We start from the raw sequence: 18,313 nt of genomic DNA, 5'->3' as shown, positions 1-18,313 counted from the left end.
CATCTTATGAGTTTTGAAATGATCATATGTTTAAAACAACTAATGTGAACTGTTTGAATATCATTCATAAATAAATAAATACGCGTTGATATTTGAGGTAGTTAGAAATGCCTCTCTTTCATTCTCAATTGCACTCAACATCTAAAATAAATAGCTAGGCCTGGATGAAGGACTGCACTCATGTTACTTCTAAAATGATACATTACAAACATACACACTGATATTGTCCACTTTAGTATATTGTTCACACTATTCAACATAGGAGCCCCCAGTGGCACAGTGGGTTCAACCCCTGTGCCGGCAGGACTGAAGACCGACAGGTCACAGGTTCGAATCTGGGGAGAGGCGGATGAGCTCCCTCTATCAGCTCCAGCTCTTCATGCGGGGACATGAGAGAAGCCTCCCACATCAAATAATCCAGGTGTCCCCTGGGCAACATCCTTGCAGATGGCCAATTCTCTCACACCAGAAGCGACTTGCTCCTGACACGACAAAAAAAACAAAAACTATTCAACATTAATTGAAACATCCTAATACTCTTTATCAGACCACTTCCTAGAAAATGCCATTCTAGTGTTATATTCACTCTACACAAAACAGCAAATTTCCAGTTAGTGGGACCATTACCATATGGCCGCTGACACATAGAGGTATACTGTGCTGTCATATGTCTTCCCTATGGACAAAGGCCTAATTCAAGTGTTCCTATCAATATTTGCTTTATGATAAAGTAAGTTCAAGGAAGTGTCTAGAATTGGTCATTCTGACTGATGACACGAGAATTGTTCCAAATAAATGATTCTGTTGCAGGAAGCAGGGAGAGCTATGAAGTCTGCTTCTGTTCATCTTATAGCTTGTTATAATAGTCCACATACATGTTCATGCATGATGGCAATGACTGGCCAAGAAAGAATTTTGGCAGTCTGGTGGCTTTCATCAGCATTGTAGGAAGAAAGTGTGAAGGGAGCTAATTCCATTAGGTAAGGAACTGGCAGTGATTATTTCTGTGCCCTTACACAAATCAGTGGTGCGACCCTTGGGTGCAGAGATGTCTTGTATTAGCCTGCCTGAGCTCTGGGTTCTTTGGGGGAGATCCTTCAATCCCATTGCTTTCCTTCAATCCCATTGCTTTCCAAAGTATATTTGGTAGGTACAAGGAATATGGTCTTCTCAGTGGATGTTTCTTCCTAGATAGGATAGGATGGATCCCCACCCTGCTCTCTTTCCACCTACAAGTGAAAACTTACCTATTCCATCAGGCTGTTACAATGGACTTTTAATGTTTATGTTCTGTTGTTTCTGCATGTGTTTAAATTTTTTAAGTGATCTTAATTCTACAGATTGTTCAATTGCTTTGTAAAATAATCTGGGTGCATTTTTATATTGATGTTTTTGTGTATTTATTAGTCTCTTCTGTTTTTATTATTAAGTAAACCACTTTCGAGAGCCAGTGTGATGTAGTGGTTTGGTTGTTGGACAATCTGGAGACAAAGATTTGAATCCCTGCTCAGCCACAGAAACTCACTGGGAGACTTTGGGTGAGTCACACTCTCAGTCTCAGCAATGGAAAACCCTTTCTGAAGAAATTGTGGTAAGAAAACTTTATGATAGGGTCACCTTAGGGTCGCCGTAAGTCAGAAATAAGTTGAAGGCACACAACACACATATGTACATAAGCCACTTTGGCACTATTTGCACTGCCCTATAATGCAATTTGAAACTACAGTAGAGTCTTGCTTATCCAACATAAACGGACCGGCAGAATGTTGGATAAGCAAAAAAGTTGGATAACAAGGAGGGATTAAGGAAAAGCCTATTAAACATCAAATTATGTTATGATTTTATAAATTAAGCACCAAAGCATCATGCTTTACGGCAAATTAACAGAAAAAGCGGTTTCGTACATGGTAATATTATGTAGTAATTACTGTATTTACAAATTTAGCATCAAAACATTGCAATGTATTGGAACAGCTATGGATCTGGGTAGGAGACAGACTGCATTGGATAATACAGAACGTTGAATGAACGAAAGTTGGATAAGTGAGACTTTACTGTACATTAAATGGTCAGTGTAGATATAGGGCTCTTCTACACAACCATAAAATGCAACTCAACCGGCATAGAAAATGTCAGTTCCAAACTGGACTGGGCATGGGCAGTGCTTCCTGAGCTTTCCTGCACCCCATGTTGCCCCGCCGCCCCAAAAAAATAGTCTCCTTAGCATTGCAGCAGACTCTGTATTTGTTGGTTCTGCATCACCCGGGATGTGACAAAGCTTTGGAGCACAAAACTCCCTCCCTTCTTCCAAAGCTCCATTGCAGCCTTAATGGTCAATTTTATGATAAGAGTTGATTTAGGCTAACCCACTGTAACATAAAATTATAGCTATGCTATAGTATTGGACTCTTGTGCAACACTGTCCTAGCCTTGTACAACCCTAAATGCACTACCATCTTTGTGCAACCTCTATGGAAGAACAACTGCTTGCATAATAGCTTTTATGCCAACATAAAATCACAATAGGATTCTGACCAATATGTCATTCCTGTTTGGCCCTGATCTACCAAACCCTTCACTTGATTGTTGCCATTATTTTACAACCCAAATACACAGTTACCCAAAGGACAAGAACTCTTTCTGCCGACGATTACAAAGACCTACAAGCACTTACACATTCTCTGTCACAGAGGGGTGCAGATTAGAATTTGCAGGTGACAGTGTGAAACTTTATAGATTGTGAAGTCCTGTTGTTTTTATCATTAATTCTAGTTGCCTTGTCCAATTTAACATTAATTCTGGTTGCTTTCAGCCCAATTTTTAATACATTTTTTAAAAGAAAGGGCGGGGGGAGTCACAAAGGCAGTGATCAGTTCTCCGAGTTATCTAGTAACCCATAAAAGTAATGGATTTTAAATTCGGGTAGCTTGGATTTTTCTTCGACAGCAGTGCTAAGTTTTTCTTTTTAATGTAGTAGATAAATACAAAGAATGTGGGAAAGGGAGGGGGAAAGGGGAAACTGTGAGATGCCTTCTGTTTACTTAAGTTAGAAACATAGTCGCAGAGCACTATACTCAGTAATGAACAGCTGAGCCTCTCCATGAAAGAGATTTCATGAGAAGAGAGCTAGGTCTTGTTTATTACTGCCATATTTTCTCCTTGGGAAAAAAGCAACATCCGTTGCAGTAAAACATTTAAAGGGGGGGTTGCATCTGATGTATTACATGATTGTGAAACTGGAATCATAACCTTTGTCAGAGAGAATGGAAATTTCAGTAGCATCCAAGGCTACTGTTAATTTCATCCTGCTCTTTCTTATGTGGTTTAGACAGTTAAGGTCAAGGTCAAAGGAACACTAAAGCAATGATGAAAATAGGAATCAAACAAATATTCCTCATAAACACAAGGGCAGCAATGAGAAGGCACTCAGTCCTCTAGAAATCCAACATAATGCCAGTGCAATGTGTAGGGCTTCCTTGCAAATGTCAGAATACAGCCACTTGATTTTTCTGATACCTCTGAACAACCTTTCAAGAAGCTTCAGAATGAAAATTGAGTCTTCAGTGGCCACCATAACATGGGGGAAGGCTACCATAGGAGGAAAGGGGAAAGATGGCATATGTTACTCCTCAAACAAGAACTATGTTTTTTCCAAGACATTTTCCTTCAGTGCCTAAATTTCTAGCATTGCAGAGTGTAAGCCACTGAAATGCATCCACACAACATTCTTGTAACATTGCCAAACCCTTCCCCTGTGATGTCACAAGTCCCTTAGCTTCAGATTTTGACCCTGAAATCTCAGACCTTGGATAGTTGTGACCTGGCAACCCCAGTAATAGTGATTACAGTAATGCGAGTGTGTTGTTTGTAGACCCAACCACCTGATGAAGGCTCTTGTGAGTTGAAACCGGTTGCAGGTTGGAGTCGACTCATGTATAATGAAGAGAATAGGACACCTATTGTGATTATTGGTGTCTACTCTTATGCAATAAAGAATAGGACATTCATTTACATTCAAGGACTGTTCTTACTCACATGAAGGTTTTGTTTTATACTTCAAGAGAAGAACCAATTGTTGCTGCTTAATGTAAATGTGGCAACTCTGTATTTTGTTGATATGTGGATTTGTAAGTATGCATTGAGTTAATTTAAACACATTCGCATTACTATAACCAGTGGATTTTGGTCTCTACGGTTCTAGAGGAACCCATTTTTTTTTTCAGTAACCCCAGTAATAGGTCATGCTTAGGTAAAGATAAATGTTTTCCCCTGACATTAAGTCCAGTTGTGTCCGACTTTGGGGAGTGGTGCTCATCTCCATTTCTAAGTCGAAGAGCCGGCGTTGTCCATAGACACCTCCAAGGTCATGTGGCCGGCATGACTGCATGTAGCACTGTTACCTTCCCGCCGGAGTGGTACCTATTGATCTATTCACATTTGCATGTTTTTGAACTGCTAGGTTGGCAAAAGCTGGGGCTGATAGTGGAAGCTCACACCTCTCCCCGGATTCGAAACTCCAACCTTTCGGTCAACAAACTCAGCAGCTCAGTGCTTTAACCTACTGCGTCACCGGGGGCTCCCCAGTCATGCTTACAAAACCAAAAACAAACAGCTCAAGTTTCCTTCCGTCTCAAAGCTCCTGCAGAGATGCAGAGATGCAGGAGAAATGTGTAATGTAATGACAACATTATCAGGAAAGAAAAAAACAAAGGATAGACTTTCTGAAATCACAACTGTGTAGCAGCAATCCTATATCAAGGGAGAGGGAGAACACTCACATTAAATATTTGAAAGTCTGGGAACATTTTATTGAATATGCAGAATCAACATTGTTAAGACAACCGGCTACTTTGTCTGCCTTTTTATTGTACAGAGATCAAAAGGCAGCCCATGTTAGTTATAAGTGATAAAGCCTGTCATGTCTATCAAGCTAGTTAAATAACCACTGAGTGCACGGTATTCATTTCTAAGAAAAGATTTCCACTGTAATGTTAATTTGAAAATATCCCATTGTTCTCTGCTTTTCAGACTTGCTCCTTGTCATACAAATCAGGGTCAACCTAAAAGAACCTCTTTTGCTTTTTGCAGAAACTGGGAGGAAAATCTCCCCATTGATTACATTCGGTTTAGGATTTGGCCCGTGGCATCAGACAGTTTATTAGTGGAACAGAGTCATATTTTTGAGCAAAGAAGGCTTCAAGCTTTTGAATGTTCTAGGAGCAACTGAAAATCTTTTAAGTGATCAACACAGGAATATATTTTCTGGCATAAGCCAAACCCAGTTTTATGTTACTGGGAATGTGTATGCATGTGTCTTCAAGGTGGCTGTCAACTTATGTTAACCACATGAATTTCATGTGGTTTTCTTAGGCAAGGAATGCTCAGATGTGGTTTTCCCAGTTCCTTCCTCTAAAATATAGTCTACATTGACAGTCTCCCATCCAGGTACTAAGCAGGGATGATCCTGTTTACCTTTCAAGATCACATAGGATATGATGCCTTTAGTGTATTTTAGTCTTGGTTCTGGGAATAGAAAAGGTCATAAAAAAGCTTATGTCAACTTGCTACATGCCACAACCTATTACATCTAGTAAATCCGTAGGACACTGTCACCCCCATGTTCAAGTGTATGGACTGTGTGTGGTAAAGGAAAGGATACATTTGATAGCTGTTCAAGATAACATTTCTTTTCCTTTTATTGATATAGGGCAGGGGGGTTAAGATCAAGATGGGACTTTCGATTGTGGGCTCTTTCCATCCTGCACAACTATAGCACTTTGATACCCTTTAAATGCCATCTCTCTGCTAAAATAGTGACACCTAACCTGGAAGTGCTTCCACATTATACAATTATAGCACTATGAGTCCACTTTAACTGTCATAGGAATATCCTATAGAATCCTGGGGATTTGTAGTTTCTCTGCAGAATGTAGAATTGTCTATCAAATGTCTTATGCAACTGCAAATATTTGAATACCATGGGATGTAGCCATGGCAGTTAAAGTTGTATGAAAGTGCTATTATTATTCACTGAAAAACTTCAGGTTCAAATCTGGTTTTAATTACACACAAAAAGTATTGACTAGGCACCTTGTGTGCATGTGGCAATAGATTCAGTGAGTTACATTTCTTATTTACCCATTTTTGCAACTCCTCTAACCTGCAATCCTCAGTTCACATCTAAATCCTCCTTAATATGTCACCAGAAGAGAAAGAACTGCAGAAGTGTGACTCACTTGTGTTTGTGCCATCCCCACTTCACACAGAATATGAGCTTGAACCTCATAGCAAATGGGTCTCTGCCTAAAGCACTGCTACTTGAGCCAGAAAAACCTGATAAGTGGTCTGTCCTTCACAGCAAGGCAGGTGAATTAGCAGGACAAAAGTCTCAGAACAATAACTCAGAACTGAAGGACTGGTACTAGGACCATTGCAGAAGCTACCTTTCCACAAGTACATACATCACTAGATATATTCACCTTTGTGATGTCTCAGTGTATGACACATCCAAACACTTAACTTTCAGATCTTACCTCTCAGATTTGAAGATTCTCTGTCAGTTTGATTAGATGCTCTTAAAGCCCATGAGACGGAGAAGAATATAGAGTGAAATATAAGAACATAATAAGGATTTGTTGCTTCTCACAATGGACGACCTGGTGTCTGTGGAAAATCAACAAGGTAGATATTAGCCCAATAGCACCCTCTGTATGTGTTCCTTTACCGCTGGTATTCAGCATTAGCCTGTTTCTGATACTGCAGGTAATGTATATTCCCATTATGACTTGATGCGGTTCTTGATAGCCTTATCTCCTATGAAATGTGGGGTCCAAAAGGACAGGGTCACTACAGGGTCACATTTTGTGTCATTAGAAATGGAAGACCTGGAAAAGACTCTAGCTGCCGCAAGGCCAACCACCTGCTCCCTCGATCCTTGCCCCTCCCGGTTGGTTAAGGAGTGCTGGGAGGGACTGCGAGATCCCTTAAGGAGCATCATCAACAGCTCCTTGGAGCAAGGAATTTTTCCAGATTGCCTTAAAGAAGCAGTGGTCCACCCGCTCCTGAAAAAACCAAGCCTTGATGCTGCCATACCTAGTAACTATCACCCAGTTTCAAACCTTCCGTTCTTGGGCAAGGTGATCGACGGACAGTGGTGGGGCAGCTACAGCAATTCTTAGATGGGACTGCAGGTTTGGACCCCTTTCAATCAGGCTTCCGTTCAGGTCATGGGACAGAGACTGTCTTGGTAGCTATTACTGACGAAATTCGTCGTCAGTTAGACCGAGGCGGATCAGTGCTATTGGGACTCTTGGACCTCACAGCTGCATTTGACACCGTGGACCATGACTTGCTGATTCATTGATTGGCTATGTCTGGTGTACGAGGTTTAGCCCTCAAATGGTTCAATTCATTCCTCCGGGACCGGAGACAGAGGGTGGAGTGGTCAGGCCAAAGCTCTGAAAGCTCCTGCCTTTGCTGTGGAGTTCCCCAGGGTGCCATCCTCTCGCCCCTGTTATTTAACATCTACGTCCGACCACTTGCTGGACTGGTGCGGAGTTTTGGCATAGAGTGCTACCAGTATGCAGATGATACCCAGCTACTCTTGCGTCTCGAACCTGGAACAACTGCGATTCCTGAGAACTTTAAGCTGTGTTTGGAAGCAGTGATGAGTGGGCTACGAGCAAGCAGACTAAAAGTCAATCCTGCAAAAACTGAGATACTCTGGCCCTGCCAGCCACCAGAATTAACCCAGTCTCTGCCTTATTTCGATGGGGAAGCTCTGGTTCCGTCTGCCACTGTTAAAAGCCTTGGGGTTGTGTTGGACTCATTGCTGACGATGGAGGCCCAGATCACTGCCATAAGTAAGCAGTCCTTTTTTCATCTTCGCCAGGCAAGGAAATTGGCATCCTACCTTTCGGTAGAAGCATTGGCAACAGTAATCCACGCAACAGTCACCACGAGGTTGGACTATTGCAATGCCTTATATGCTGGCCTTCCGAAGTCAACAACCCAGAAGATTCAGATGGTCCAAAATGCGGCAGCCAGGCTGCTAGCGGGATCATCTATAAGATCCCATATTACACCGATTCTGCAACAACTGCATTGGCTACCAATAGAACATCGGATCTCTTACAAGATACTGATCCTGACATTTAGAGCTCAAAATGGCCAAGGACCTTTATATCTTAGGGACCGCCTCATTCCTTTTCCCCATCAGTGGTCACCTCAATCCACCCAGGAAAATCTCCTCTACATACTGGGTCCTAGAGAGGCACATTTGGAAGCTACAAGGTGTAGAGCTTTTTCGATCAATGCTCCAATTCTGTGGAACTCATTGCCTCCATATATTAGAGCAATGTCGGAGTTGCGACCTTTTGCAAAGGCGCTCAAGACTTGGCTGTTTGGCTGTGCATTTAAGTAACCGGATCAAATTTTGCCATAGTCACTGCTGAATGTTTTTATGTTGAATGTTTTTATATTGAATGTTTTATATTGTGTATAAACTGTTTTAAATTGTAAGTCGCTCGGAGCACCTTGGTAGAGAGCGACTAATAAAGAAATAAAGTGATGATGATGATGATGATGAAGAAGAAGAAGAAGAAGAAGAGATGCCCTGTCCCTAGTCAGTGGCAATAAGACATGCCTATTATTCTTTCTCCACAATCAAAACAGTGATTATCAGAGGGCTGCTTCTTAACCCTTTCCTACCAGCTGTTGTTGTTGTTTATTTGTTCAGTCACTTCCAACTCTGTTACCTCATGGACCAGCCCATGCCAGAGCTCCCTGTCAGCCATCACCACCCCCAGCTCCTTCAGAGTCAAGCCAGTCACTTCAAGGATACCATCCATCCATCTTGCCCTTGGATGGCCCCTCTTTCTTTTTCCTTCCATTTTCCCCAGCATTATTAACTTCTCTAAGCTTTCCTGTCTTTTCATGATGTGGCCAAAGTACTTCATCTTTGCCTCTAATATCCTTCTCTCCAATGAGCAGTTGGGCTTTATTTCCTGAAGTATGGAGTGGTTGGATCTTTTTGCAGTCCAAGGCACTCTCAGAATTTTCCTCCAATACCACAGTTCAAAAGCATCTATCTTCCTTCGCTCAGCCTTCCTTATGATCCAGCTCTCACATCCGTAGGATACTACGGGGAATACCATTGCTTTAACTATGTGGATCTTCGTTGCCAGTATGATGTCTCTACTCTTCACTATTTTATCGAGATTGGTCATAATCTTGTGATATATATATATATATATATATATATATATATCTGCAACCCAGCTTTTGCACTTTCTTCTTTCACCTTGGTTAGAAGGCTCTTCAGCTCATCCTCGCTTTTGGCCATCAAAGTGATATCATCTGCATATCTAAAGTTGTTAATGTTTCTTCCAGCAATTTTAACCCCAGCCTTGCTTTTGTCAAGCCCCGCACATTGCATGATGTGTTCTGCATACAAGTTGAATAGGTTGGGTGAGAGTATACAACCCTGCCGTACACCTTTCCCAATATTGAACCAGTCTGTTGTTCCATGGTCAGTTCTTACTGTTGCTACTTGGCCATTATACAGATTTCTCAGGAGACAGACAAGGTGATTTGGTATCCCCATACCACCAATAACTTGCCACAATTTATTATGATTCACACAGTCAAAGGCTTTAGAATAGTCAATAAAACAGAAATGGATATGTTTCTGAAACTCCCTGCCTTTCTCCATTATCTAGTGGATATTGGCAATTTGGTCTCTCATTCCTCTGTCTTTTGGAAACCCAGTTTATACATCTGTCAATTCTCTCCATGTATTGCTGGAGTCTTCCTTGCAGGATTTTGAGCATTACCTTATTGGCATGTGAAATAAGTGCCACTTATTTCACATACCAGCTGATTCTCCCCTTATTAGCTTACTTCTAATTTTGCAAAAACAACCTAGGGATTTACAGAATAAATTAATCTCTCATCTCTGATCTTCTCATGTATGTCCTACCCCATCACTCAGTTCTATAGCTATTATGGGATTCAGACCATGAAGACCTGAAAACCTTTGTTTGCATAACTGATGTCTTAAGTAGACAGAGGAATGGATCATGCACATTGTCCTTGCTGCATTTGTCCCAATGCCTATGCCTCATATCCAGTCCCGTGAATTCCCCATCTTGAGTGATGAGTCACTCTACTTACAGCTGAAATCCTCTCCATCTCCTCCTCATCATCATAATCTTTATTTGTATCCTTCCCTATCTCCCCATGGAGAATCAGGGCAGTTTCCAACAAGCAGGCAAACATTCAATACCTATAAAACAGAAACCTGAGAGAAAATTTAAACTTAAAACAACACTAAACATTATACAACAAATTAAAATATGTAATTTACATCCAATAAAAAAAAACAATTAAAAAGCCAGCCTAGGCAAAGTGTCATACCAGTTCCATTTCTATTCTGCTTAGTCTGCTGTGGAGATCCTATATGGAGAGATGTATGTTTTTCATGCAGCTACACAACTATAAGCCACTTCCATATCATCATGTAACCCTTTCCATATTGTCAAAGAGTAGAGGGATCAGGAGTAATGCTTCCATCATCTGCCTTTAACTGGACATGCTTGAGATATCTCCTGAAGTACTTGAAAAGTCCCTGAAGATGTTATCCTTGCGGTCCATTCAGCTAAAATTAAAATAACTGGACATGCTAAGGTTTGTCTCATCAGTGTCCTACAACATCGAAACAGCCATGGTTCCAATGACAAGGAAATAGACATAAGCTATGCAAGGCTGACAAGGTAGGCTGAGAAGAAACAAAATTCCAATGTGTGCAGTGATTTAAAAATTGAGTTTTCATATAGCAGACTTATGACACTGCAAGTGACTAACCAGATGTCAGCACATGTTTAATTGAATCTGAGAGGAAAGTACCTCTGTAATCAAAGACTAATTTACCAGGGTCAACAATGCTATGGAGCATTCTATTCATATTCAAGCGAGCACTAATTGAACATCCTTTAGACACTACTAAAAGTTAGGGACTGGAGGAGCTGGGCCAAAATGCACGGATCTCCCACATTCAGCAATGTATCCTAAAGAAGCTAGATTTTATGAGATAATTTCTGGTTTTGCTATATGAAAGACAATTTCAGGGCTTCTCTAATAAATGGGCCCACCTTCTAACCCTGCTATTATGTAACACCAGGTTGGTGTTAGCATGTAGAGAAGCAAAGAGGCCTTCACCAACACAGTTGTATCCATGGAAGTATTTCCTAGCCATGCTCTGAGTCCCCCCTCAGGGGTTGAGAAGGGCAGGGTAGAAGTACGCAAAATAAATTATGAGGACCAGTTGAGTTCAGGGCCATAGCTTCAGTCCTTTTCTTAGATTCTCAGTCAGGACAATATATTTGAGTCAATTAAGATTAAAATAATAATGACCAGCTGATTATAAACACTGTAGTGTCCTTTGGTTTCATTGGGAGAAATTTGATTATTTGCATAAGGCCAATGTCAGTAATGGTGCTCGGTGAAGTCATGCCAGCCACATGACCTTGGAGGTGTTTACCAACAATGCCAGCTCTTTGACTTGAAATGGAGATAAGCACCATCCCACAGAATCAGACATGACTAGACTTAATGTAAAATGGAAACCTTTACCTTTAATGTCAGTGAATCATCTACTCTCTTAAAACTAGCAAACATAAGTTTAACTTTTGTACTTTTCAGTACTTTCAAGTTCTATTTATTTTATTGGGGTGAGTTACCAAAAGGTATAGGATTATGCTCATAAAATATTTAGATGGCATTAGAACTTTTCTGAAGATGAAAATCCTTGAAATTTAGTGTAATTCACACAGAGTCTTTTGTGAGATTTATTTTTATTTTGGCAACAGACATCTAGGTCTGGATGTCAATGAAAGCAACGATGGCAAGCTTTTGGGTTTTTTTGTGTCAGGAGCGACTTGAGAAACTGCAAGTCGCTTCTGGTGTGAGAGAATTGGCCATCTGCAAGGACGTTGCCCAGGGGACGCCCGGATGATTTGATGTTTCTATCATCCTTGTAGGAGGCTTCTGTTATGTCCCCGCACGAGGAGCTGGAGTTGATAGAGGGAGCTCATCCACCTCTCCCCGGATTCGAACCTGCGACCTGTCGGTCTTCAGTCCTGCCGGCACAGGGGCTTAACCCACTGCGCCACCGGGGGCTCTTATGATGGCAAGTGAAAGCTTTGCTATGAACTCAAGTCCTGAGAATTAGGCTAATCAGATAATCTCTAATTAAATGTGAAGAAGCAATGGTTGCATGTGTTGGATCTAATTCATGATTGATACATATGTCACATCAATATTTGGGCACAGGTTTTTCCATTTAATGAAGTAATGGCCTGTTTCCAATTATACCACTTCACTAGTGGAAGACCTCTTGTTCCAGCAGTTCCACGCTTTCTTGGTAGCGCAGGGGTGGTATTCCATATGGTTTAAGCAGTTATTGTGTAAGCAGTGGTGCAAAGTTATTGTATAACCATTTATTCACAAAGCTATTCAATCAGATGCACAATGGGTTGCACAACTGCTTTGCACAATCTGTGCACAACTACTTGCTCACCTGCTTTATACAATCTCTTATGCCAAGGTGTAAGACAGCACAACTTCTGCAAGCAGGGATATTTCATTCTTTTGGCATTAAACTGGGTTTAGGATCATGTTTTTAATTTATACTCTGTCTTTCTGCCAAAGAAATGACATTTAAGATTATTAACAATAATAAAATACAGATTAAAAACTGGATCTTAACAGAATTTGGCCAGATTTAGATGTACAGTGGTGTACATCTTCTGGACCTGTTCCAGATGGTTGTAGTAGTTTTTGCGTATCTCCAGTGGCTGTAGCTGGGGAAGGAAATGAAGCCTCTGGGAAATGGCAAGATTCTTACCTTTCGTCCTCCCCTCACTGATATTTTGTGGCAGAGTTTCCTTCTCTGGGTTTTTTTTTAATGGAAGCTGGATGGCCATCTGTGAGGAGTGCTTTGATTGTATCTTCCTGCATGGTGGAATGGGGTTAGGCTAGCTGGCCTTGATGATCTCTTGCAACTCTATGATTAAAACTGGGTGCAAACAAAATTTGCACTTTGAACTCAGTTTGCAGCAATGGAAGTTAGCTGAGAACAAGGGGGAAACAAGAAGAGAGAAACTGAAACATTTTAAAAACAGCTGAAAAAGTGGGATAACAGAGAATTAACTGGAACTGTCCCAACCCACTTAGGACAGTTGGGGGGTATATAATAAGCAAGATGAGTTTAGCCCCATCATTATAAGCAGCTATGTCAATTAAAAATAAGCACTGTTGTCTTGCTGCTATAGTCTCAGAGTGGAGACAGGGCTATGCATTCAATATTTTCCAGCACTTGGAGAGTTACTTTTTAAAGGAAAAGTTATAGTTAGATATATAACTATAACTGGAAGAGTTCTAACTCTTAAGTCCTCACTCACAAGTTAATTACTATGGTTGTTACATTTTGTTTAAAAAATAAGTCTTTACTTTTCTTTCTGAAAGATAACTAGAATAGCTCCTTTTTAGTTTAAAAGAAATGTGACTGCTTCCAACCAGTGGTCTGTGATATAAAACTGTACTCTCTTCTCATTCACCTTTTTATTACCAGACAGAAACATAAAAATACAGCATGGGCCAGCACTTGAACTGTCCGATATTACTCCTGCACTACAGAAAAAAATATTTATTCATTCATTTGATCCATATTCCACATTTCTCCCAATATAGAGCTCAAGACAGATCACAATACAAGTTATAAACAAAATACCGTATATACTCAAGTATAAACTGACCCAAATATAAGCCAAGGCACCTAATTTTACCACAAAAAACTCGGGAAATGTATTGACTCAAGTATAAGTCAAGTGTGGGAAATGCAGCAGCTATGGGTAAATTTCAAAATAAAAGTAGATACCAATAAAATTACATTAATTGAGGCATCAGTAGATTAAATGTTTTTCAATATTTACATAAAACTGTAATTTATTTATTTATTTTACAACATTTATATGCCGCCCTTCTCACCCCTAAGGGGACTCAGATATTTTAAGATAAGAGTGTCCAACTCTGATTAAACCATTATTCTAACCTTCTTCAGTATAAAAGTGCTTACATAACCTTCCAATAATAATAAATAGAGTAAAATAATAAATGTAATAAAATAAAAATAATTGAATAAAATAATGGAAATGTAATAATAACAATAATAATAGAGTAAAATAATACATGTAACAACAATAATAGAGTAAAATAATACATCCAACAACAACAACAACAACAACAACAACAACAATAATAATAATAATAATTTTATGCAAAGGCTCTGGCATAAACCAGTACAGGTGGTCCCAGTGGTCATTGGCACACTGGGTGCCGTGCCAGAAGATCTCTGCTGGCATTTGGAAACAATAAACATTGATAAAATCACAACTGCAAAAGGCCACCTTACTTGGATCTGCACGCATCATTTGAAAATACATCACACAGTCCTAGATGCTTGAGAAGTGTTCAACTTGTAATTTTGTGATATGAAATCCAGCATATAAATCTCATTTGCTTTGACATACTGTGTTTTTGTGTCAGCAAAATAATAATAACAGAGTAAAATAATAAATAACTTTAACTTGAGTATAAGCTGAGGGGGCGTTTTCAGCCTAAAAAGGGCAGAAAAACTTGTCTTATACTTAAGTGTATATATATGTAAAACAATGGGTCATATAAAAGGTTTTTTTAAAAATTAAAAGAAACAATCATAAGTAATAAAATGTTATAGATGTACTACCGAGTGGGTGTAGTTATCCCTTGTTCATTTACTGCTGCAGTGCAGTTATTAGGTCTTAGTTACTGGAAAAGCAATTAGCCCTAAGGGACTAGCTATTTGTAACTAATTACATCCAAGCGCTGGCATTTACTGTGTGATGATGAATGTGTTTTGTCTTCTTCGTAGATGCTCATATATCTGACTCTCAACTCTTACTATAACCATCCAGAAATGCTGCTTTCATTATTCTTTCCTTGTTCTTACTAACCTTAAATATCCCTCCAGTTGCCAGCAGTGAAGATGGTATTCAAGCACCTGATCTTGATATTAAAAATTATGGTAATTTTTGCCTCCTTCGAAATACTACCCCGAACATCTCCTGAGCTCACGTTATCTCCTCAGAATTACAACAGACATCTGGGTAAGCCAACTGTTTCTGTTAATTAATTTTATATTTAGTGCTCGGCTGTTGCCACCATTTGTTCAGAAGCTTTCTTTTCTTTATTTTCATAATATTTGTTTTTTTTTCACCAAGTCAAAACAAACAATAACATTGTGAGGGTTCGGTGCCATAAAAGAAGCTTTCCGCACTGGGGTGGAGGGACCAACATGAAAGTCTCTTTAGGACAATACATCCCTGCCAAACCACATGCGGGGATGAATCTAAATGAGTGAATTTAGGTAATTAACACACAGGCAAGCCAAAGAAATATAGCTGGAAAAGCTGCCAAACACCAATTACCTGTGCAGCTTTCTTTTTAAAAAAGCAACAACCAGGCAATGCGCATTTCCCAAAAGCCTTTCTATCAAAGCCTTATTATCAAAATCCTTATGGGCAGCTTTTCTTCTTTAGGTAAGCAGAGCTTGATAAAAAGGCAGGTAGCAACAGGAAGCTTGGTTTTAGTCAGATAGAAACACAACCAGGGCCACCTCAAGGTATTCTAATGCCTGAGGTGATGTGGCAAATAGCAAGCCCACTCTTCAGCTGCCTCCTACCCTAGGAATAATAATAAATTAAATAATTAAGGCATAACCACAAATCAGCTCTCTGAAAATGGGATTATATAGCCTCTGCTGGCATGGATAAACCAGTGGTGGAGGAAAAGGTGGCATTGGCAACCAAAAAGAGGAAGGCTGTGAAAAGGTGGGATGAGTTGTCCAAGGCATCCTGTCTCAAGTTGCTTTGCTTACATAAACCCACTTTCAGATGTAAGCTACTAAAAGAACAGCAACTTGAATCTAGGAGCCTTCTTCTTGCACCACTACCTCTCTGGATTTTATAACATGCAGCAGGCAAACCTGTATTTCAGATATGGGCATATTGAGTATTTGTGCTAAGTATGGTCCAGATCCATCATTGTTTGAGTCCATAGTGCTCTCTGGATGTAGGTGAACCACAACTCCAAAACTCAAAGTCAGTGCCCACCAAGCCCTTCCAGTGTTTCCTGCTGGCCATGGGAGTTCTGTGTGCCAAGTTTGGTTCAGTTCCATCATTGGTCGAGTTCGGAATGCTCTTTGATTGTAGGTGAACCATAAATCCCAGCAATGGCAACTCCCAAATGACAAAATCGCGCCCTTGGGAAGGTTAAGAACCACTGCTTTAAACCAATGGTTCTGTAGCACAGGCATGGGCAAACTTCAGCCCACTAAGTGTTTTGGACTTCAACTCCCAGAAATCCCAGCAAGTTTACTGGCTGTTAGGAATTGTGGGAATTGAAGTCCAAAACAACTGGAGGGCCAAAGTTTGCCTATGCCTGCTGAACCAGAATAGTGGATTGATGTAATAAAAACCTCTTGTCTCCAATGCATGCGTCCAAAGAAATTGCCACCTGAGCCATTCTGGGAGCTAGGTTGACTGCCCTAAAGGTCTCCCTCCAAAAGCCAAAAACCTTTTATTTTGAAAAAAATAGAGGTTTTTAATATTAGGCTTTGCAGGCGAGATTGTAGCCACTTTAAAAGCAAATTATCTTGGTAGCATAAGGAGGAAGCAATTTGTTCTTGTTTTTGAGTCAGACTATGCAGTTTTCTGGAATCAAGGGGCACATGTACCAATGTGCTCAGATCTACTCTTATACTAGCATAGTGCCCAAATAGGAACCCAGCCAAAGCTCACACTCTCATTCTGCCGAAAGGTAGAGAGATTTTCTTTCCTGAAGCAAAGGACAAGATGACACTTCCTCCCTAATCTGTGTGCTCAAGCTAACTGGGTTGACAATAGATACTTGGACACTGATGATGTCCTCCATCCTACCTAAAGCAACAGGCAAGTTCAGAAGGCTCCGCGTAGGTTGTATGGTATACAGCTCTGTTCTCCGACAGATATTTAGGAAGAACAGCTAGGAAACTACTACCCTTGCTATCCTTCTAAATCTTCTGCCTGACATGATCATCTCATTGCTTTAATGATAGGTTGGTTCTACTTCTACCTTTACTTTGTTGTGTGTTTCAAGGAAGAACTTAGAAAGTGGTTGCCACCCATTGTTGTAATTTATTCTATTGCAAAGCATAAGCTGAAGCTTATTTCCAGAGTTGGTGCAAGAGGCTATATTCAATCCACTTTTCATTGCACAAGGAATTGTACAAGAAGTTTTACAAGAGACTATGCAGAATTGCTTGCATCTAAATGTAACTGGAGAGCAATGTCCATTCTCGATAAAATAGTGAAGAGACATCACAGTGGCAATGAAGATCTGCATAGTAAAAGCAATGGTATTCCCCGTAGTCACCTACGGATGTGAGAGCTGGACCTTAGGGAAGGCTGAGCGAAGGAAGATAGATGCTTTTGAACTGAGGTGCTGGAGGAAAGTTCTGAGAGTGCGTCGGACTGTGAGAAGATCCAACCAGTCCATGCTTCAGGAAATAAAGCCAGAGTGCTCACTGGAGGGAAGGATAGTAGAGGCAAAGATGAAGTACTTTGGCCACATCATGAGAAGAAAGGAAAGCTTAGAGAAGACAATGATGCTGGGGAAAATGGAAGGAAAAAGGAAGAGGGGCCGGCCAAGGGCGAGATGGATAGACGGCATCCTTGAAGTGACTGGATTGACCTTGAAGGAGGTGGGGGTGGTGACGGCCGACAGGGAGCTCTGGTGTGGGCTGGTCCATGAGGTCAGGAAGAGTCAGAAACAACAGAACGAATGAACAACAACAAATGTAACTGGATGTGCCTCTGCTTTCCACAAGAACATAAATTTCTACTTCATCACACTAAAAAATGAAACAACTTTAAATCCAGTTGCTGCCCCCTGCAGAATTCTGGGGTTTGTAGTTTAGGGAGGAGCCTTTAATAACCTCACAAAACTACAATCCCCAGTATTCTGCAGGCAGCAAAAACCGGATTTTAAGTGGATTTATTGTCTAGTGTGATGAAGTAAAGTTATAATTTGGTGCAACTGCCCTAGCAGGGCATATTCACATTGCTAGTATTAAATAGCATTAAACTCTATTCCAAAGTCTTCCTTTACTGGATGTATTCAAATGCTGGGACCTTATTTCTATTGCTGTGGGCTCTCCACCCTCTAACTAACAAGTCTC

The 18,313-nt window shown here is 40.5% G+C and overlaps 1 long non-coding RNA gene across 1 annotated transcript; it reads right to left on the bottom strand.

The window, feature by feature from the left end:
- Window positions 1-221: 221 nt before the first annotated feature.
- LOC132766458 (uncharacterized) lies at window positions 222-13,126 on the bottom strand. The gene is made up of 3 exons (XR_009630485.2): window positions 12,905-13,126; window positions 6,534-6,663; window positions 222-482 (listed from the first exon to the last, which is right to left on the bottom strand). It is a non-coding gene; the product is annotated as an uncharacterized lncRNA (long non-coding RNA).
- Between the last annotated feature and the right edge of the window lie 5,187 nt (window positions 13,127-18,313).

Source organism: Anolis sagrei, chromosome 2, assembly GCF_037176765.1.
Source record: "Anolis sagrei isolate rAnoSag1 chromosome 2, rAnoSag1.mat, whole genome shotgun sequence".
Taxonomy (NCBI): domain Eukaryota; kingdom Metazoa; phylum Chordata; class Lepidosauria; order Squamata; family Dactyloidae; genus Anolis; species Anolis sagrei.
The sequence above is the reverse complement of the archived record's forward strand: the minus strand, read 5'-3'. Positions and strand labels throughout refer to the sequence as shown.